The sequence below is a fragment of the Schistocerca piceifrons genome, unplaced genomic scaffold (genome assembly GCF_021461385.2).
Source record: "Schistocerca piceifrons isolate TAMUIC-IGC-003096 unplaced genomic scaffold, iqSchPice1.1 HiC_scaffold_716, whole genome shotgun sequence".
Classification (NCBI taxonomy): domain Eukaryota; kingdom Metazoa; phylum Arthropoda; class Insecta; order Orthoptera; family Acrididae; genus Schistocerca; species Schistocerca piceifrons.
This window is the reverse complement of record NW_025728966.1, coordinates 1-19,652: the sequence shown is the minus strand read 5'-3', so window position 1 is coordinate 19,652 and position 19,652 is coordinate 1. Positions and strand designations below refer to the sequence as shown.

At 48.8% G+C, this 19,652-nt stretch overlaps 23 non-coding genes across 23 annotated transcripts; all 23 read left to right on the top strand.

The window, feature by feature from the left end:
- The first annotated feature begins 5,984 nt into the window (after nt 1-5,984).
- Trnan-guu lies at nt 5,985-6,058 on the top strand. The gene has a single exon. It is a non-coding gene; the product is annotated as a tRNA-Asn (tRNA).
- A 689-nt stretch (nt 6,059-6,747) lies between these two features.
- On the top strand, nt 6,748-6,819 carry Trnat-cgu. The gene has a single exon. It is a non-coding gene; the product is annotated as a tRNA-Thr (tRNA).
- Nucleotides 6,820-7,152: 333 nt separating this feature from the next.
- Trnan-guu lies at nt 7,153-7,226 on the top strand. Its single transcript has one exon. It is a non-coding gene; the product is annotated as a tRNA-Asn (tRNA).
- A 689-nt stretch (nt 7,227-7,915) lies between these two features.
- Nucleotides 7,916-7,987, top strand: Trnat-cgu. Its single transcript has one exon. It is a non-coding gene; the product is annotated as a tRNA-Thr (tRNA).
- A 333-nt stretch (nt 7,988-8,320) lies between these two features.
- On the top strand, nt 8,321-8,394 carry Trnan-guu. The gene has a single exon. It is a non-coding gene; the product is annotated as a tRNA-Asn (tRNA).
- Nucleotides 8,395-9,083: 689 nt separating this feature from the next.
- On the top strand, nt 9,084-9,155 carry Trnat-cgu. Its single transcript has one exon. It is a non-coding gene; the product is annotated as a tRNA-Thr (tRNA).
- A 333-nt stretch (nt 9,156-9,488) lies between these two features.
- Nucleotides 9,489-9,562, top strand: Trnan-guu. Its single transcript has one exon. It is a non-coding gene; the product is annotated as a tRNA-Asn (tRNA).
- Nucleotides 9,563-10,251: 689 nt separating this feature from the next.
- Nucleotides 10,252-10,323, top strand: Trnat-cgu. The gene has a single exon. It is a non-coding gene; the product is annotated as a tRNA-Thr (tRNA).
- A 333-nt stretch (nt 10,324-10,656) lies between these two features.
- Trnan-guu lies at nt 10,657-10,730 on the top strand. The gene has a single exon. It is a non-coding gene; the product is annotated as a tRNA-Asn (tRNA).
- A 689-nt stretch (nt 10,731-11,419) lies between these two features.
- Nucleotides 11,420-11,491, top strand: Trnat-cgu. The gene has a single exon. It is a non-coding gene; the product is annotated as a tRNA-Thr (tRNA).
- Nucleotides 11,492-11,824: 333 nt separating this feature from the next.
- Trnan-guu lies at nt 11,825-11,898 on the top strand. Its single transcript has one exon. It is a non-coding gene; the product is annotated as a tRNA-Asn (tRNA).
- A 689-nt stretch (nt 11,899-12,587) lies between these two features.
- Nucleotides 12,588-12,659, top strand: Trnat-cgu. Its single transcript has one exon. It is a non-coding gene; the product is annotated as a tRNA-Thr (tRNA).
- Nucleotides 12,660-12,992: 333 nt separating this feature from the next.
- Trnan-guu lies at nt 12,993-13,066 on the top strand. Its single transcript has one exon. It is a non-coding gene; the product is annotated as a tRNA-Asn (tRNA).
- Nucleotides 13,067-13,755: 689 nt separating this feature from the next.
- Trnat-cgu lies at nt 13,756-13,827 on the top strand. Its single transcript has one exon. It is a non-coding gene; the product is annotated as a tRNA-Thr (tRNA).
- Nucleotides 13,828-14,160: 333 nt separating this feature from the next.
- Trnan-guu lies at nt 14,161-14,234 on the top strand. Its single transcript has one exon. It is a non-coding gene; the product is annotated as a tRNA-Asn (tRNA).
- Nucleotides 14,235-14,923: 689 nt separating this feature from the next.
- On the top strand, nt 14,924-14,995 carry Trnat-cgu. Its single transcript has one exon. It is a non-coding gene; the product is annotated as a tRNA-Thr (tRNA).
- A 333-nt stretch (nt 14,996-15,328) lies between these two features.
- On the top strand, nt 15,329-15,402 carry Trnan-guu. Its single transcript has one exon. It is a non-coding gene; the product is annotated as a tRNA-Asn (tRNA).
- A 689-nt stretch (nt 15,403-16,091) lies between these two features.
- On the top strand, nt 16,092-16,163 carry Trnat-cgu. The gene has a single exon. It is a non-coding gene; the product is annotated as a tRNA-Thr (tRNA).
- A 333-nt stretch (nt 16,164-16,496) lies between these two features.
- Trnan-guu lies at nt 16,497-16,570 on the top strand. Its single transcript has one exon. It is a non-coding gene; the product is annotated as a tRNA-Asn (tRNA).
- A 689-nt stretch (nt 16,571-17,259) lies between these two features.
- Nucleotides 17,260-17,331, top strand: Trnat-cgu. Its single transcript has one exon. It is a non-coding gene; the product is annotated as a tRNA-Thr (tRNA).
- Nucleotides 17,332-17,664: 333 nt separating this feature from the next.
- On the top strand, nt 17,665-17,738 carry Trnan-guu. The gene has a single exon. It is a non-coding gene; the product is annotated as a tRNA-Asn (tRNA).
- Nucleotides 17,739-18,427: 689 nt separating this feature from the next.
- Nucleotides 18,428-18,499, top strand: Trnat-cgu. Its single transcript has one exon. It is a non-coding gene; the product is annotated as a tRNA-Thr (tRNA).
- Nucleotides 18,500-18,831: 332 nt separating this feature from the next.
- Nucleotides 18,832-18,906, top strand: Trnan-guu. Its single transcript has one exon. It is a non-coding gene; the product is annotated as a tRNA-Asn (tRNA).
- Nucleotides 18,907-19,652: the final 746 nt, after the last annotated feature.

Here is a 19,652-nt window from a genome sequence, read left to right as displayed (position 1 = left end):
CGGTCTGCAGTAGGCCGCTGTTGGCCGAGCGACGTGCAGTCGCCCTTACATGAAGCCCCATGGGCAACGCCAGTGCCACTGTGGACAACAGCGCACTGTAGCCAGAGAGAGGAGCCGAAAGGCGCATTTCGCAGTCGAGCCACGCTATCCCACAAGCTGTGCACTAGGTCAGGATTGTGCAGACCGCTAACTTTTGGTGGGCCGACGCTCGTCGTCGATCGTAAGGGCGAAACATCCAAGAGATTTGGAAAACGGCAATGTGGACACCCCCAGCAGCAGCTGTGTGCCAAATCCGATATCTGGTCGAGGGCTGCAAGATTCAGTATGATGAAGTAACAATTTGGGGATAGCTCACAAACGCTAAGCTGCCGCCTTCTTAGCTCAGTGGTACAGTTCCGCTTGAGACGCGACAGCGATCGGACGTGCTGTGTATTCGATCCGCCGTTTCCCTCGGGTTGTGACTATTTACCTTCTGTGTGTGCCGTTTCTTTGTCTTCTTTTCTTCGTTGTTTCGTCGACTTAGTGTTTGTGTTGTGTCTTGTGTTGCCTAGCGGCTTTTGCCGCATTAATTAAGTGTTATGGCTTCCCGGTTGTTTCCGCGGAAGTGTACTCTCAGTTTTCAGTTTAACAAGGCCACCAGGAATGTTCAACCAACTTCGTTGGAAATTCACGAATGGATTGTGGATACGATTGGCATTACATCGGACCAGGTACATACGGCGTATTTTGACACAGAACTTTACTGCTTTTTTGTGAAATTGTTGAACCCGGTTTTGCTAGATAAGATTTTACTTAAACATGGTGAGCAAGTGTCGTTCCGTCATAGAGATGGTTCTGTTAGCAGTGTTACTGTTTCAAATGCGGAAATTACGTATACCACAGTTCGGGTTTATAATTTACCCCCTGAAGTTGAAAACAGTTATCTCACGGAAGCTTTGCTTGGTTATGGTACCGTTCGGTCAATTCGAAATGAACGTTGGTCTGCACAACATAAGCTGCAATGTTATAATGGTATCAGATCGGTTGAAATGCATATTAAGTCGAATATACCGTCCCATCTGGTTGTATGTGGTTATCGTGTTCATCTTACTTATGAGGGGCAAGTTGGTACGTGTTTTCTATGTAATGAAAATGGTCATGTTCGTGCTAATTGCCCTAAGCGGGTGTTTGTGCTTAAAAATGGGCTAGCACAACGCCGCAAATTAACGGTTGCCGATCTTGTGCCAGCAGCTTCCTCCACTGTCTCGTGTCAGCCTCCTGCAGTAGATTCTTCACAACAACTGACACCTTCCTCTGATGCAGGTTTTCCCCCGTTACCCACTCGCCCAGATGTATCGGCTGCTTCTACACCGATCCCGTCTGTTTCCAATAACAAACGCCGTCGTGCTAGTGATACCGGTAGCACTGATGACGAAGCTGCTGTTTCGCAGCCGGTTTGCGAATCTGACGAGAGAATTCCGGAAGCTCCCATGATTGTTTTGGATTCTGTTCCCACTGTGTCTCCTGCTTTGCCTGATGACGTCAAACCTGCTGCCACGCTGTCGGCGCAAGAGCCCCAACGTTCGGTCGAGGTGGTGTTGACATCCCTCCCGACACAGGCATCACAACATGTTGACGACACTTCGGTGCAGACAGCTGTTTGTCGGAAAATCGCTTCTAGATCTGCGCGCTCCGCTTCGGCGGATTCCAAACCGATCTCTCCACCTCCTACACTTCCAATACCTACACCTTCTGCTGCCGGTGCCGATGTTCCTGATACAGTTTTCCCCTTGCTTGCTCCTTCTTCTGATTCCTCTCGCCCTGATAATCCTTCGGATGCCTTGGTTGACGTGCCTGATCTCGAACCCCCCACTCCACCTGCTCTTGAATCTGGTGTGCATCAGATACGCCGTCGGGTGAAAGTGCCCCCCAATCTTCACGCGGTGCGAAAAAAACACAAGCATGCAAAGGATGACTCAGATTCCGTTGATTCCGGGCCATCACCCTCTGCCATGTCTGATGTTGATGATCTGGATGTAGTTGCTTCTAATGTGGTGTAATTAGGGTTCATTTTCCCTTTTTTGGTTGATGTTGCAGGCGTACACGTTTATTACCTTAAATATAAATAGCATTCAATCTGCTCTGAAGTTAGCGTCTCTGCAGCAGTTCATTTATGACTCTGCAGCTGATGTTGTTTTCCTGCAGGAAGTCTCCGTTGCACACCTGTTTGTTCCTGGCTTTCGCACTATTATAAATTTTGCGCCTGAGTTTTCCACAGGTACTGCCTTACTAATTCGTGACGGTATCCCCGTTACCGAAATTGAGCTCTTAGACTCGGGAAGGGGTATTGGTTGTTGGTTATTTGACACCACCTTGGTTAATATTTACGCCCCCTCTGGTTCCAGCAAACGGCAGGAAAGGTCTCGTTTTTATAAAGAGGATCTGATTTATCTTTTACGCAAAAATCCTGCGACTTTGATATTGGGGGGTGATTTTAATTGTGTATTACAAGCTAAGGACCAATCCCCTCATTTTAATTATTGTTTCGAGCTACATTCTCTTGTACGTCAACTACGACTACGCGATGCGTGGGAGGTTAAACACCCCACTTTAGTTAAATTTACATTTTTTACTGCCACGTCAAGTAGTCGACTGGACCGATTGTATATTTCTGATCCCCTTAGTGTTTCTGTTTTAAATGTAGATGTTATTCCAGCCAGTTTTACGGATCATTGTGCCCTTGCGGTTATAATTAATTTGGAGCGTCAGCCTCTTAAACTTTATCGGCCACTGTGGAAATTAAATGTCTCCTTGCTCGATGACCCTGACATCGAACCTCTAATACAGACGGCGTGGGACATGTGTTTACGTTCTCTGCGATACTATCCGTCTAAGCTTCACTGGTGGATCCACTGTGCGAAGCCAAAACTACGTCGCACTTTAATGTCCTACAGTTATCACAGAGCGCGAGATCTGAAACTGACTTTTGAGTATTATTATTCGGTGCTTCGCGAACTTTATGATACTTCTCGAATGACATGTGCCCACCTTTCTGAGGTTCGGAAAATTAAAGCCAAGCTCCTTAGTATTAAACGGCTTCAGATGGAAGGATTGAAGATTAAATCTCAACCGCCGTCCACCTTAGCACATGAAATGACTTCCATGTACCATCTGTTTCGTCACCACAAGAACCGTCGACGTGTATTGATTGACGGCCTTATGGCAGCTGATGGTCGCCGGCTTACCTTACAGAATCAAATAACCCATGAACTTACCTGCTACTATGAGACCTTATATGCTGTGGCTGATTCTGATCCGCTTGATGTTGACGAGATTTTAACTGCTATCCCATCAGTTTTAACAGAGGACCATAATATGGAATTTTTAGCTCCTTTTACTGCAGACGAAATTTCAGCTTTCATTGCTTGTTCACCATCTCACAAATCTCCTGGTCCGGATGGCCTTCCTAAGGAGTTTTTTGTTCGCTTTTGGACTATTATAGGGCCTGTTTTTACGGATATAGTAAATGAAATTTTGAATGGTGGCACAATTCCAGCCGATTTCAAGAGAGGTACGGTTGTCCTGATACCGAAATCTGCTGGTTTGAAGACAGCTAGTGACTTTCGTCCTTTAACCCTTTTAAATTTTGATTATAAGACGGCTGCTAGGGCTGTTAATGCACGTCTATCCCTCTTGCTTACACCTGTGATAACTCCTTGTCAAAGCTGCTTTCCAGGGCGCTCCATCTTGACGCCTCTGGCGGGGTATCGTGATATTGTGTCGATTGTCGCTGTCACCAATATTTCCTGTGCGCTTTTATTTGTTGATTTTAGTAAGGCTTTTGATCGTGTGTCCCATTCGTTTTTAGAGCTTCTGCTGCGCCGACTCGGTTTTAATGAAAAGGCGCTGCTGGTTCTTAAGAATATGACGACTGGCATTTCTGCTAAGATTGACATTAATGGACAGCTGACGAAGGTCATTGATATTAAACGTGGCGTCCCGCAAGGTAGCCCTTTATCCATGACCCTTTATGCTCTCTCCCTTCAACCACTCCTCACACGTCTCAACTCGACACTTCGTGGTCTTACGATCTCTGGGGTTACCCTGACAGCAACAGCTTATGCTGATGATTTGGTTGTTTTGCTTCGTTCCACCGCAGAAGTGCCGCCGTTGAAAATGGAACTAGATAAATTTTCTGCGGCCTCAGGTTCTCGTATCAACCCCCGTAAAAGCAAACTTCTGAATTTGCGGGGCTTTGAACACGTGGTTGTTCCGTGGGTTACGGCTGTTGAACATCATACACATTTAGGTATCTATCTTGAACGGTGTCCTCTTCGTATGGCTGCGAAAAATTGGCAAGTGGCCATTTCCAAGCTTCAAGGTGTTTTATTCGAACACTCATGGCGTTCGATACCGATACTGCAAAAAAAGCATGTATTAGATACTTATGTTTTATGTAAAGTATATTATGTTGCTCAGTTGTTTCCGCTTCCCAGAATGCAGGGTGCAAAAATGGTCCAGCTTATTAACAGATATATTTGGCGGGGGCACATTTTTAAATTACGTTGTGATGTTCTTACGAAGCCGCGACTTGAGGGCGGCTTGTCGTTCACCGATGTCCGTGTCAAGGCTGCTGCCCTTTATGTTAAGCGCACCCTCCATCTTTTATTTTCTGAGTCCCCGACTGTTACTTCGCGATTATTCCATGTCGTTCGTCCTGCGAGCTTGTCACCGCCTATTAACGTAGGGCCTCTAAATGCGAAGCTACGGCATGTTCGGGACTTCTACATTGAGATTAGTTATCTGGATCTCCACTTACAACGTAGTCCTGTTTTTACTACGCGAACACTGCTTGACAAATGGCACAGGTCTTCTTCTTCCATCCCGATTGTTTTACAATATCCCCGTTTTCATTGGCGTAACATATGGACGAATATCAGCTTACCCGTTCATTCCGCAACTGTTGCCTCCCTATGGTATAAGGTAGTTAATCAGCTGATTCCTACGAACGAACGACTTCATCGTATAGGTTTAAGTGTCACTCCGCTTTGTCAAACGTGTGGTTGTATTGATACACCCCCACATCGATTTACCTGCGCTGACCGTCTTCGCATGTGGTACTGGCTGCGCCGACAATTGGCGTTACTCACCAGAAGCTCGGAATCAGCTTTTACAACTGATATTCTCTGCTGGCCGGACACGGTTTTTTATCCCCGGACAAAGAACAACACCATTATGTGGCTTCTTGGCCGTTACATTTTTGCAGTGGTTGATGGTGATGGTATTTCCGATTTTATTTCGTTTACTGGTTACATGCTTCATGAGTACTGGACGCAACAATCTTTCCCACATCTTAAGAGGGACTTTGCGAACATGCTCAGTATTGTTTTCGAAAAGCAGGGGATTGGTTAAGTTTCCACTTCTATTGCTCGCTCCTGCGCCAGTTGCATTAATGGCACCGGTATAGGGGGATACTGATCTTACTTCATGATAGGGGAGACATTCACGCTAGCTCTTAGTTATTTTGCCTTCCTGCCAAGCTTTTACCTGTTTAGATAGACAACGCATAAATAAGCCCCGTGAAAAAAAAAAAAAAAAAAAAAAAAAAAAAAAAAGTGGTAGAGCACTGGTCTCGTAAACCAGGGGTCGTGAGTTCGAACCTCACAGAAGGCATTCATTTTTTAAACCTTCCTGCAAGGAGCGGAGCTATCTCGAGCAGCATCTAACACATGGCAGTACACTGAATGAAAGGGATGTTCTACAACCTATGACAAGTATTCTACTGGCCTCAGAGTTTTCTGAATGCATAGGCAGAACATTGGTTTGTATGCATTTTGTAGTATAATGTCATGCTTGGCGATGTCATTCGTTTACGAGCCTCGCTACAGTGTGCATGCACGTTATCCATGTGAAGAGGCGTAAGCAAATGCTACCATTCTGCGAGATTCCTGCAGAAGGTATACGAATTGCGTTGATATACAGAGCACAAGGGAGCCAAAGTCAAGGCCTCCGTGGCGCAATCGGCTAGCGCGTTCGGCTGTTAACCGAAAGGTTGGTGGTTCGAGCCCACCCGGGGGCGAAATCGTTTTAACCGGCACCGAGGTGAGGACATACGTCAACTTTGTTAGAGATACACAGCTAGTGTGACAATTTGGCTGCGTTTGAGTGATGCCACAGAGCCTTATACACATTCAGCCAAGTGACACTGTAGGTAAAAACATGGCCCTACACAGACGTTCTGCTGTTTTCCTTTTTATTCGTCATGTGTGACACTGCAGTAGAGGGACGCCCGCTACAAAAGACGTATTCTTTACATTCAATTTCAGCATATACGTCGCGAGTGCCATATGACAGGGCCTGTCTCTCGATGTCGATTTGTATTTGGTGTGTCTTAAGTGTCGGTCTGCAGTAGGCCGCTGTTGGCCGAGCGACGTGCAGTCGCCTTACATGAAGCCCCATGGGCAACGCCAGTGCCACTGTGGACAACAGCGCACTGTAGCCAGAGAGAGGAGCCGAAAGGCGCATTTCGCAGTCGAGCCACGCTATCCCACAAGCTGTGCACTAGGTCAGGATTGTGCAGACCGCTAACTTTTGGTGGGCCGACGCTCGTCGTCGATCGTAAGGGCGAAACATCCAAGAGATTTGGAAAACGGCAATGTGGACACCCCCAGCAGCAGCTGTGTGCCAAATCCGATATCTGGTCGAGGGCTGCAAGATTCAGTATGATGAAGTAACAATTTGGGGATAGCTCACAAACGCTAAGCTGCCGCCTTCTTAGCTCAGTGGTAGAGCACTGGTCTCGTAAACCAGGGGTCGTGAGTTCGAACCTCACAGAAGGCATTCATTTTTTAAACCTTCCTGCAAGGAGCGGAGCTATCTCGAGCAGCATCTAACACATGGCAGTACACTGAATGAAAGGGATGTTCTACAACCTATGACAAGTATTCTACTGGCCTCAGAGGTTTTCTGAATGCATAGGCAGAACATTGGTTTGTATGCATTTTGTAGTATAATGTCATGCTTGGCGATGTCATTCGTTTACGAGCCTCGCTACAGTGTGCATGCACGTTATCCATGTGAAGAGGCGTAAGCAAATGCTACCATTCTGCGAGATTCCTGCAGAAGGTATACGAATTGCGTTGATATACAGAGCACAAGGGAGCCAAAGTCAAGGCCTCCGTGGCGCAATCGGCTAGCGCGTTCGGCTGTTAACCGAAAGGTTGGTGGTTCGAGCCCACCCGGGGGCGAAATCGTTTTAACCGGCACCGAGGTGAGGACATACGTCAACTTTGTTAGAGATACACAGCTAGTGTGACAATTTGGCTGCGTTTGAGTGATGCCACAGAGCCTTATACACATTCAGCCAAGTGACACTGTAGGTAAAAACATGGCCCTACACAGACGTTCTGCTGTTTTCCTTTTTATTCGTCATGTGTGACACTGCAGTAGAGGGACGCCCGCTACAAAAGACGTATTCTTTACATTCAATTTCAGCATATACGTCGCGAGTGCCATATGACAGGGCCTGTCTCTCGATGTCGATTTGTATTTGGTGTGTCTTAAGTGTCGGTCTGCAGTAGGCCGCTGTTGGCCGAGCGACGTGCAGTCGCCTTACATGAAGCCCCATGGGCAACGCCAGTGCCACTGTGGACAACAGCGCACTGTAGCCAGAGAGAGGAGCCGAAAGGCGCATTTCGCAGTCGAGCCACGCTATCCCACAAGCTGTGCACTAGGTCAGGATTGTGCAGACCGCTAACTTTTGGTGGGCCGACGCTCGTCGTCGATCGTAAGGGCGAAACATTCAAGAGATTTGGAAAACGGCAATGTGGACACCCCCAGCAGCAGCTGTGTGCCAAATCCGATATCTGGTCGAGGGCTGCAAGATTCAGTATGATGAAGTAACAATTTGGGGATAGCTCACAAACGCTAAGCTGCCGCCTTCTTAGCTCAGTGGTAGAGCACTGGTCTCGTAAACCAGGGGTCGTGAGTTCGAACCTCACAGAAGGCATTCATTTTTTAAACCTTCCTGCAAGGAGCGGAGCTATCTCGAGCAGCATCTAACACATGGCAGTACACTGAATGAAAGGGATGTTCTACAACCTATGACAAGTATTCTACTGGCCTCAGAGGTTTTCTGAATGCATAGGCAGAACATTGGTTTGTATGCATTTTGTAGTATAATGTCATGCTTGGCGATGTCATTCGTTTACGAGCCTCGCTACAGTGTGCATGCACGTTATCCATGTGAAGAGGCGTAAGCAAATGCTACCATTCTGCGAGATTCCTGCAGAAGGTATACGAATTGCGTTGATATACAGAGCACAAGGGAGCCAAAGTCAAGGCCTCCGTGGCGCAATCGGCTAGCGCGTTCGGCTGTTAACCGAAAGGTTGGTGGTTCGAGCCCACCCGGGGGCGAAATCGTTTTAACCGGCACCGAGGTGAGGACATACGTCAACTTTGTTAGAGATACACAGCTAGTGTGACAATTTGGCTGCGTTTGAGTGATGCCACAGAGCCTTATACACATTCAGCCAAGTGACACTGTAGGTAAAAACATGGCCCTACACAGACGTTCTGCTGTTTTCCTTTTTATTCGTCATGTGTGACACTGCAGTAGAGGGACGCCCGCTACAAAAGACGTATTCTTTACATTCAATTTCAGCATATACGTCGCGAGTGCCATATGACAGGGCCTGTCTCTCGATGTCGATTTGTATTTGGTGTGTCTTAAGTGTCGGTCTGCAGTAGGCCGCTGTTGGCCGAGCGACGTGCAGTCGCCTTACATGAAGCCCCATGGGCAACGCCAGTGCCACTGTGGACAACAGCGCACTGTAGCCAGAGAGAGGAGCCGAAAGGCGCATTTCGCAGTCGAGCCACGCTATCCCACAAGCTGTGCACTAGGTCAGGATTGTGCAGACCGCTAACTTTTGGTGGGGCGACGCTCGTCGTCGATCGTAAGGGCGAAACATTCAAGAGATTTGGAAAACGGCAATGTGGACACCCCCAGCAGCAGCTGTGTGCCAAATCCGATATCTGGTCGAGGGCTGCAAGATTCAGTATGATGAAGTAACAATTTGGGGATAGCTCACAAACGCTAAGCTGCCGCCTTCTTAGCTCAGTGGTAGAGCACTGGTCTCGTAAACCAGGGGTCGTGAGTTCGAACCTCACAGAAGGCATTCATTTTTTAAACCTTCCTGCAAGGAGCGGAGCTATCTCGAGCAGCATCTAACACATGGCAGTACACTGAATGAAAGGGATGTTCTACAACCTATGACAAGTATTCTACTGGCCTCAGAGGTTTTCTGAATGCATAGGCAGAACATTGGTTTGTATGCATTTTGTAGTATAATGTCATGCTTGGCGATGTCATTCGTTTACGAGCCTCGCTACAGTGTGCATGCACGTTATCCATGTGAAGAGGCGTAAGCAAATGCTACCATTCTGCGAGATTCCTGCAGAAGGTATACGAATTGCGTTGATATACAGAGCACAAGGGAGCCAAAGTCAAGGCCTCCGTGGCGCAATCGGCTAGCGCGTTCGGCTGTTAACCGAAAGGTTGGTGGTTCGAGCCCACCCGGGGGCGAAATCGTTTTAACCGGCACCGAGGTGAGGACATACGTCAACTTTGTTAGAGATACACAGCTAGTGTGACAATTTGGCTGCGTTTGAGTGATGCCACAGAGCCTTATACACATTCAGCCAAGTGACACTGTAGGTAAAAACATGGCCCTACACAGACGTTCTGCTGTTTTCCTTTTTATTCGTCATGTGTGACACTGCAGTAGAGGGACGCCCGCTACAAAAGACGTATTCTTTACATTCAATTTCAGCATATACGTCGCGAGTGCCATATGACAGGGCCTGTCTCTCGATGTCGATTTGTATTTGGTGTGTCTTAAGTGTCGGTCTGCAGTAGGCCGCTGTTGGCCGAGCGACGTGCAGTCGCCTTACATGAAGCCCCATGGGCAACGCCAGTGCCACTGTGGACAACAGCGCACTGTAGCCAGAGAGAGGAGCCGAAAGGCGCATTTCGCAGTCGAGCCACGCTATCCCACAAGCTGTGCACTAGGTCAGGATTGTGCAGACCGCTAACTTTTGGTGGGCCGACGCTCGTCGTCGATCGTAAGGGCGAAACATCCAAGAGATTTGGAAAACGGCAATGTGGACACCCCCAGCAGCAGCTGTGTGCCAAATCCGATATCTGGTCGAGGGCTGCAAGATTCAGTATGATGAAGTAACAATTTGGGGATAGCTCACAAACGCTAAGCTGCCGCCTTCTTAGCTCAGTGGTAGAGCACTGGTCTCGTAAACCAGGGGTCGTGAGTTCGAACCTCACAGAAGGCATTCATTTTTTAAACCTTCCTGCAAGGAGCGGAGCTATCTCGAGCAGCATCTAACACATGGCAGTACACTGAATGAAAGGGATGTTCTACAACCTATGACAAGTATTCTACTGGCCTCAGAGGTTTTCTGAATGCATAGGCAGAACATTGGTTTGTATGCATTTTGTAGTATAATGTCATGCTTGGCGATGTCATTCGTTTACGAGCCTCGCTACAGTGTGCATGCACGTTATCCATGTGAAGAGGCGTAAGCAAATGCTACCATTCTGCGAGATTCCTGCAGAAGGTATACGAATTGCGTTGATATACAGAGCACAAGGGAGCCAAAGTCAAGGCCTCCGTGGCGCAATCGGCTAGCGCGTTCGGCTGTTAACCGAAAGGTTGGTGGTTCGAGCTCACCCGGGGGCGAAATCGTTTTAACCGGCACCGAGGTGAGGACATACGTCAACTTTGTTAGAGATACACAGCTAGTGTGACAATTTGGCTGCGTTTGAGTGATGCCACAGAGCCTTATACACATTCAGCCAAGTGACACTGTAGGTAAAAACATGGCCCTACACAGACGTTCTGCTGTTTTCCTTTTTATTCGTCATGTGTGACACTGCAGTAGAGGGACGCCCGCTACAAAAGACGTATTCTTTACATTCAATTTCAGCATATACGTCGCGAGTGCCATATGACAGGGCCTGTCTCTCGATGTCGATTTGTATTTGGTGTGTCTTAAGTGTCGGTCTGCAGTAGGCCGCTGTTGGCCGAGCGACGTGCAGTCGCCTTACATGAAGCCCCATGGGCAACGCCAGTGCCACTGTGGACAACAGCGCACTGTAGCCAGAGAGAGGAGCCGAAAGGCGCATTTCGCAGTCGAGCCACGCTATCCCACAAGCTGTGCACTAGGTCAGGATTGTGCAGACCGCTAACTTTTGGTGGGCCGACGCTCGTCGTCGATCGTAAGGGCGAAACATTCAAGAGATTTGGAAAACGGCAATGTGGACACCCCCAGCAGCAGCTGTGTGCCAAATCCGATATCTGGTCGAGGGCTGCAAGATTCAGTATGATGAAGTAACAATTTGGGGATAGCTCACAAACGCTAAGCTGCCGCCTTCTTAGCTCAGTGGTAGAGCACTGGTCTCGTAAACCAGGGGTCGTGAGTTCGAACCTCACAGAAGGCATTCATTTTTTAAACCTTCCTGCAAGGAGCGGAGCTATCTCGAGCAGCATCTAACACATGGCAGTACACTGAATGAAAGGGATGTTCTACAACCTATGACAAGTATTCTACTGGCCTCAGAGGTTTTCTGAATGCATAGGCAGAACATTGGTTTGTATGCATTTTGTAGTATAATGTCATGCTTGGCGATGTCATTCGTTTACGAGCCTCGCTACAGTGTGCATGCACGTTATCCATGTGAAGAGGCGTAAGCAAATGCTACCATTCTGCGAGATTCCTGCAGAAGGTATACGAATTGCGTTGATATACAGAGCACAAGGGAGCCAAAGTCAAGGCCTCCGTGGCGCAATCGGCTAGCGCGTTCGGCTGTTAACCGAAAGGTTGGTGGTTCGAGCCCACCCGGGGGCGAAATCGTTTTAACCGGCACCGAGGTGAGGACATACGTCAACTTTGTTAGAGATACACAGCTAGTGTGACAATTTGGCTGCGTTTGAGTGATGCCACAGAGCCTTATACACATTCAGCCAAGTGACACTGTAGGTAAAAACATGGCCCTACACAGACGTTCTGCTGTTTTCCTTTTTATTCGTCATGTGTGACACTGCAGTAGAGGGACGCCCGCTACAAAAGACGTATTCTTTACATTCAATTTCAGCATATACGTCGCGAGTGCCATATGACAGGGCCTGTCTCTCGATGTCGATTTGTATTTGGTGTGTCTTAAGTGTCGGTCTGCAGTAGGCCGCTGTTGGCCGAGCGACGTGCAGTCGCCTTACATGAAGCCCCATGGGCAACGCCAGTGCCACTGTGGACAACAGCGCACTGTAGCCAGAGAGAGGAGCCGAAAGGCGCATTTCGCAGTCGAGCCACGCTATCCCACAAGCTGTGCACTAGGTCAGGATTGTGCAGACCGCTAACTTTTGGTGGGCCGACGCTCGTCGTCGATCGTAAGGGCGAAACATCCAAGAGATTTGGAAAACGGCAATGTGGACACCCCCAGCAGCAGCTGTGTGCCAAATCCGATATCTGGTCGAGGGCTGCAAGATTCAGTATGATGAAGTAACAATTTGGGGATAGCTCACAAACGCTAAGCTGCCGCCTTCTTAGCTCAGTGGTAGAGCACTGGTCTCGTAAACCAGGGGTCGTGAGTTCGAACCTCACAGAAGGCATTCATTTTTTAAACCTTCCTGCAAGGAGCGGAGCTATCTCGAGCAGCATCTAACACATGGCAGTACACTGAATGAAAGGGATGTTCTACAACCTATGACAAGTATTCTACTGGCCTCAGAGGTTTTCTGAATGCATAGGCAGAACATTGGTTTGTATGCATTTTGTAGTATAATGTCATGCTTGGCGATGTCATTCGTTTACGAGCCTCGCTACAGTGTGCATGCACGTTATCCATGTGAAGAGGCGTAAGCAAATGCTACCATTCTGCGAGATTCCTGCAGAAGGTATACGAATTGCGTTGATATACAGAGCACAAGGGAGCCAAAGTCAAGGCCTCCGTGGCGCAATCGGCTAGCGCGTTCGGCTGTTAACCGAAAGGTTGGTGGTTCGAGCTCACCCGGGGGCGAAATCGTTTTAACCGGCACCGAGGTGAGGACATACGTCAACTTTGTTAGAGATACACAGCTAGTGTGACAATTTGGCTGCGTTTGAGTGATGCCACAGAGCCTTATACACATTCAGGCAAGTGACACTGTAGGTAAAAACATGGCCCTACACAGACGTTCTGCTGTTTTCCTTTTTATTCGTCATGTGTGACACTGCAGTAGAGGGACGCCCGCTACAAAAGACGTATTCTTTACATTCAATTTCAGCATATACGTCGCGAGTGCCATATGACAGGGCCTGTCTCTCGATGTCGATTTGTATTTGGTGTGTCTTAAGTGTCGGTCTGCAGTAGGCCGCTGTTGGCCGAGCGACGTGCAGTCGCCTTACATGAAGCCCCATGGGCAACGCCAGTGCCACTGTGGACAACAGCGCACTGTAGCCAGAGAGAGGAGCCGAAAGGCGCATTTCGCAGTCGAGCCACGCTATCCCACAAGCTGTGCACTAGGTCAGGATTGTGCAGACCGCTAACTTTTGGTGGGCCGACGCTCGTCGTCGATCGTAAGGGCGAAACATTCAAGAGATTTGGAAAACGGCAATGTGGACACCCCCAGCAGCAGCTGTGTGCCAAATCCGATATCTGGTCGAGGGCTGCAAGATTCAGTATGATGAAGTAACAATTTGGGGATAGCTCACAAACGCTAAGCTGCCGCCTTCTTAGCTCAGTGGTAGAGCACTGGTCTCGTAAACCAGGGGTCGTGAGTTCGAACCTCACAGAAGGCATTCATTTTTTAAACCTTCCTGCAAGGAGCGGAGCTATCTCGAGCAGCATCTAACACATGGCAGTACACTGAATGAAAGGGATGTTCTACAACCTATGACAAGTATTCTACTGGCCTCAGAGGTTTTCTGAATGCATAGGCAGAACATTGGTTTGTATGCATTTTGTAGTATAATGTCATGCTTGGCGATGTCATTCGTTTACGAGCCTCGCTACAGTGTGCATGCACGTTATCCATGTGAAGAGGCGTAAGCAAATGCTACCATTCTGCGAGATTCCTGCAGAAGGTATACGAATTGCGTTGATATACAGAGCACAAGGGAGCCAAAGCCAAGGCCTCCGTGGCGCAATCGGCTAGCGCGTTCGGCTGTTAACCGAAAGGTTGGTGGTTCGAGCCCACCCGGGGGCGAAATCGTTTTAACCGGCACCGAGGTGAGGACATACGTCAACTTTGTTAGAGATACACAGCTAGTGTGACAATTTGGCTGCGTTTGAGTGATGCCACAGAGCCTTATACACATTCAGCCAAGTGACACTGTAGGTAAAAACATGGCCCTACACAGACGTTCTGCTGTTTTCCTTTTTATTCGTCATGTGTGACACTGCAGTAGAGGGACGCCCGCTACAAAAGACGTATTCTTTACATTCAATTTCAGCATATACGTCGCGAGTGCCATATGACAGGGCCTGTCTCTCGATGTCGATTTGTATTTGGTGTGTCTTAAGTGTCGGTCTGCAGTAGGCCGCTGTTGGCCGAGCGACGTGCAGTCGCCTTACATGAAGCCCCATGGGCAACGCCAGTGCCACTGTGGACAACAGCGCACTGTAGCCAGAGAGAGGAGCCGAAAGGCGCATTTCGCAGTCGAGCCACGCTATCCCACAAGCTGTGCACTAGGTCAGGATTGTGCAGACCGCTAACTTTTGGTGGGCCGACGCTCGTCGTCGATCGTAAGGGCGAAACATCCAAGAGATTTGGAAAACGGCAATGTGGACACCCCCAGCAGCAGCTGTGTGCCAAATCCGATATCTGGTCGAGGGCTGCAAGATTCAGTATGATGAAGTAACAATTTGGGGATAGCTCACAAACGCTAAGCTGCCGCCTTCTTAGCTCAGTGGTAGAGCACTGGTCTCGTAAACCAGGGGTCGTGAGTTCGAACCTCACAGAAGGCATTCATTTTTTAAACCTTCCTGCAAGGAGCGGAGCTATCTCGAGCAGCATCTAACACATGGCAGTACACTGAATGAAAGGGATGTTCTACAACCTATGACAAGTATTCTACTGGCCTCAGAGGTTTTCTGAATGCATAGGCAGAACATTGGTTTGTATGCATTTTGTAGTATAATGTCATGCTTGGCGATGTCATTCGTTTACGAGCCTCGCTACAGTGTGCATGCACGTTATCCATGTGAAGAGGCGTAAGCAAATGCTACCATTCTGCGAGATTCCTGCAGAAGGTATACGAATTGCGTTGATATACAGAGCACAAGGGAGCCAAAGTCAAGGCCTCCGTGGCGCAATCGGCTAGCGCGTTCGGCTGTTAACCGAAAGGTTGGTGGTTCGAGCTCACCCGGGGGCGAAATCGTTTTAACCGGCACCGAGGTGAGGACATACGTCAACTTTGTTAGAGATACACAGCTAGTGTGACAATTTGGCTGCGTTTGAGTGATGCCACAGAGCCTTATACACATTCAGCCAAGTGACACTGTAGGTAAAAACATGGCCCTACACAGACGTTCTGCTGTTTTCCTTTTTATTCGTCATGTGTGACACTGCAGTAGAGGGACGCCCGCTACAAAAGACGTATTCTTTACATTCAATTTCAGCATATACGTCGCGAGTGCCATATGACAGGGCCTGTCTCTCGATGTCGATTTGTATTTGGTGTGTCTTAAGTGTCGGTCTGCAGTAGGCCGCTGTTGGCCGAGCGACGTGCAGTCGCCTTACATGAAGCCCCATGGGCAACGCCAGTGCCACTGTGGACAACAGCGCACTGTAGCCAGAGAGAGGAGCCGAAAGGCGCATTTCGCAGTCGAGCCACGCTATCCCACAAGCTGTGCACTAGGTCAGGATTGTGCAGACCGCTAACTTTTGGTGGGCCGACGCTCGTCGTCGATCGTAAGGGCGAAACATTCAAGAGATTTGGAAAACGGCAATGTGGACACCCCCAGCAGCAGCTGTGTGCCAAATCCGATATCTGGTCGAGGGCTGCAAGATTCAGTATGATGAAGTAACAATTTGGGGATAGCTCACAAACGCTAAGCTGCCGCCTTCTTAGCTCAGTGGTAGAGCACTGGTCTCGTAAACCAGGGGTCGTGAGTTCGAACCTCACAGAAGGCATTCATTTTTTAAACCTTCCTGCAAGGAGCGGAGCTATCTCGAGCAGCATCTAACACATGGCAGTACACTGAATGAAAGGGATGTTCTACAACCTATGACAAGTATTCTACTGGCCTCAGAGGTTTTCTGAATGCATAGGCAGAACATTGGTTTGTATGCATTTTGTAGTATAATGTCATGCTTGGCGATGTCATTCGTTTACGAGCCTCGCTACAGTGTGCATGCACGTTATCCATGTGAAGAGGCGTAAGCAAATGCTACCATTCTGCGAGATTCCTGCAGAAGGTATACGAATTGCGTTGATATACAGAGCACAAGGGAGCCAAAGTCAAGGCCTCCGTGGCGCAATCGGCTAGCGCGTTCGGCTGTTAACCGAAAGGTTGGTGGTTCGAGCCCACCCGGGGGCGAAATCGTTTTAACCGGCACCGAGGTGAGGACATACGTCAACTTTGTTAGAGATACACAGCTAGTGTGACAATTTGGCTGCGTTTGAGTGATGCCACAGAGCCTTATACACATTCAGCCAAGTGACACTGTAGGTAAAAACATGGCCCTACACAGACGTTCTGCTGTTTTCCTTTTTATTCGTCATGTGTGACACTGCAGTAGAGGGACGCCCGCTACAAAAGACGTATTCTTTACATTCAATTTCAGCATATACGTCGCGAGTGCCATATGACAGGGCCTGTCTCTCGATGTCGATTTGTATTTGGTGTGTCTTAAGTGTCGGTCTGCAGTAGGCCGCTGTTGGCCGAGCGACGTGCAGTCGCCTTACATGAAGCCCCATGGGCAACGCCAGTGCCACTGTGGACAACAGCGCACTGTAGCCAGAGAGAGGAGCCGAAAGGCGCATTTCGCAGTCGAGCCACGCTATCCCACAAGCTGTGCACTAGGTCAGGATTGTGCAGACCGCTAACTTTTGGTGGGCCGACGCTCGTCGTCGATCGTAAGGGCGAAACATCCAAGAGATTTGGAAAACGGCAATGTGGACACCCCCAGCAGCAGCTGTGTGCCAAATCCGATATCTGGTCGAGGGCTGCAAGATTCAGTATGATGAAGTAACAATTTGGGGATAGCTCACAAACGCTAAGCTGCCGCCTTCTTAGCTCAGTGGTAGAGCACTGGTCTCGTAAACCAGGGGTCGTGAGTTCGAACCTCACAGAAGGCATTCATTTTTTAAACCTTCCTGCAAGGAGCGGAGCTATCTCGAGCAGCATCTAACACATGGCAGTACACTGAATGAAAGGGATGTTCTACAACCTATGACAAGTATTCTACTGGCCTCAGAGGTTTTCTGAATGCATAGGCAGAACATTGGTTTGTATGCATTTTGTAGTATAATGTCATGCTTGGCGATGTCATTCGTTTACGAGCCTCGCTACAGTGTGCATGCACGTTATCCATGTGAAGAGGCGTAAGCAAATGCTACCATTCTGCGAGATTCCTGCAGAAGGTATACGAATTGCGTTGATATACAGAGCACAAGGGAGCCAAAGTCAAGGCCTCCGTGGCGCAATCGGCTAGCGCGTTCGGCTGTTAACCGAAAGGTTGGTGGTTCGAGCTCACCCGGGGGCGAAATCGTTTTAACCGGCACCGAGGTGAGGACATACGTCAACTTTGTTAGAGATACACAGCTAGTGTGACAATTTGGCTGCGTTTGAGTGATGCCACAGAGCCTTATACACATTCAGCCAAGTGACACTGTAGGTAAAAACATGGCCCTACACAGACGTTCTGCTGTTTTCCTTTTTATTCGTCATGTGTGACACTGCAGTAGAGGGACGCCCGCTACAAAAGACGTATTCTTTACATTCAATTTCAGCATATACGTCGCGAGTGCCATATGACAGGGCCTGTCTCTCGATGTCGATTTGTATTTGGTGTGTCTTAAGTGTCGGTCTGCAGTAGGCCGCTGTTGGCCGAGCGACGTGCAGTCGCCTTACATGAAGCCCCATGGGCAACGCCAGTGCCACTGTGGACAACAGCGCACTGTAGCCAGAGAGAGGAGCCGAAAGGCGCATTTCGCAGTCGAGCCACGCTATCCCACAAGCTGTGCACTAGGTCAGGATTGTGCAGACCGCTAACTTTTGGTGGGCCGACGCTCGTCGTCGATCGTAAGGGCGAAACATTCAAGAGATTTGGAAAACGGCAATGTGGACACCCCCAGCAGCAGCTGTGTGCCAAATCCGATATCTGGTCGAGGGCTGCAAGATTCAGTATGATGAAGTAACAATTTGGGGATAGCTCACAAACGCTAAGCTGCCGCCTTCTTAGCTCAGTGGTAGAGCACTGGTCTCGTAAACCAGGGGTCGTGAGTTCGAACCTCACAGAAGGCATTCATTTTTTAAACCTTCCTGCAAGGAGCGGAGCTATCTCGAGCAGCATCTAACACATGGCAGTACACTGAATGAAAGGGATGTTCTACAACCTATGACAAGTATTCTACTGGCCTCAGAGGTTTTCTGAATGCATAGGCAGAACATTGGTTTGTATGCATTTTGTAGTATAATGTCATGCTTGGCGATGTCATTCGTTTACGAGCCTCGCTACAGTGTGCATGCACGTTATCCATGTGAAGAGGCGTAAGCAAATGCTACCATTCTGCGAGATTCCTGCAGAAGGTATACGAATTGCGTTGATATACAGAGCACAAGGGAGCCAAAGTCAAGGCCTCCGTGGCGCAATCGGCTAGCGCGTTCGGCTGTTAACCGAAAGGTTGGTGGTTCGAGCCCACCCGGGGCGAAATCGTTTTAACCGGCACCGAGGTGAGGACATACGTCAACTTTGTTAGAGATACACAGCTAGTGTGACAATTTGGCTGCGTTTGAGTGATGCCACAGAGCCTTATACACATTCAGCCAAGTGACACTGTAGGTAAAAACATGGCCCTACACAGACGTTCTGCTGTTTTCCTTTTTATTCGTCATGTGTGACACTGCAGTAGAGGGACGCCCGCTACAAAAGACGTATTCTTTACATTCAATTTCAGCATATACGTCGCGAGTGCCATATGACAGGGCCTGTCTCTCGATGTCGATTTGTATTTGGTGTGTCTTAAGTGTCGGTCTGCAGTAGGCCGCTGTTGGCCGAGCGACGTGCAGTCGCCTTACATGAAGCCCCATGGGCAACGCCAGTGCCACTGTGGACAACAGCGCACTGTAGCCAGAGAGAGGAGCCGAAAGGCGCATTTCGCAGTCGAGCCACGCTATCCCACAAGCTGTGCACTAGGTCAGGATTGTGCAGACCGCTAACTTTTGGTGGGCCGACGCTCGTCGTCGATCGTAAGGGCGAAACATCCAAGAGATTTGGAAAACGGCAATGTGGACACCCCCAGCAGCAGCTGTGTGCCAAATCCGATATCTGGTCGAGGGCTGCAAGATTCAGTATGATGAAGTAACAATTTGGGGATAGCTCACAAACGCTAAGCTGCCGCCTTCTTAGCTCAGTGGTAGAGCACTGGTCTCGTAAACCAGGGGTCGTGAGTTCGAA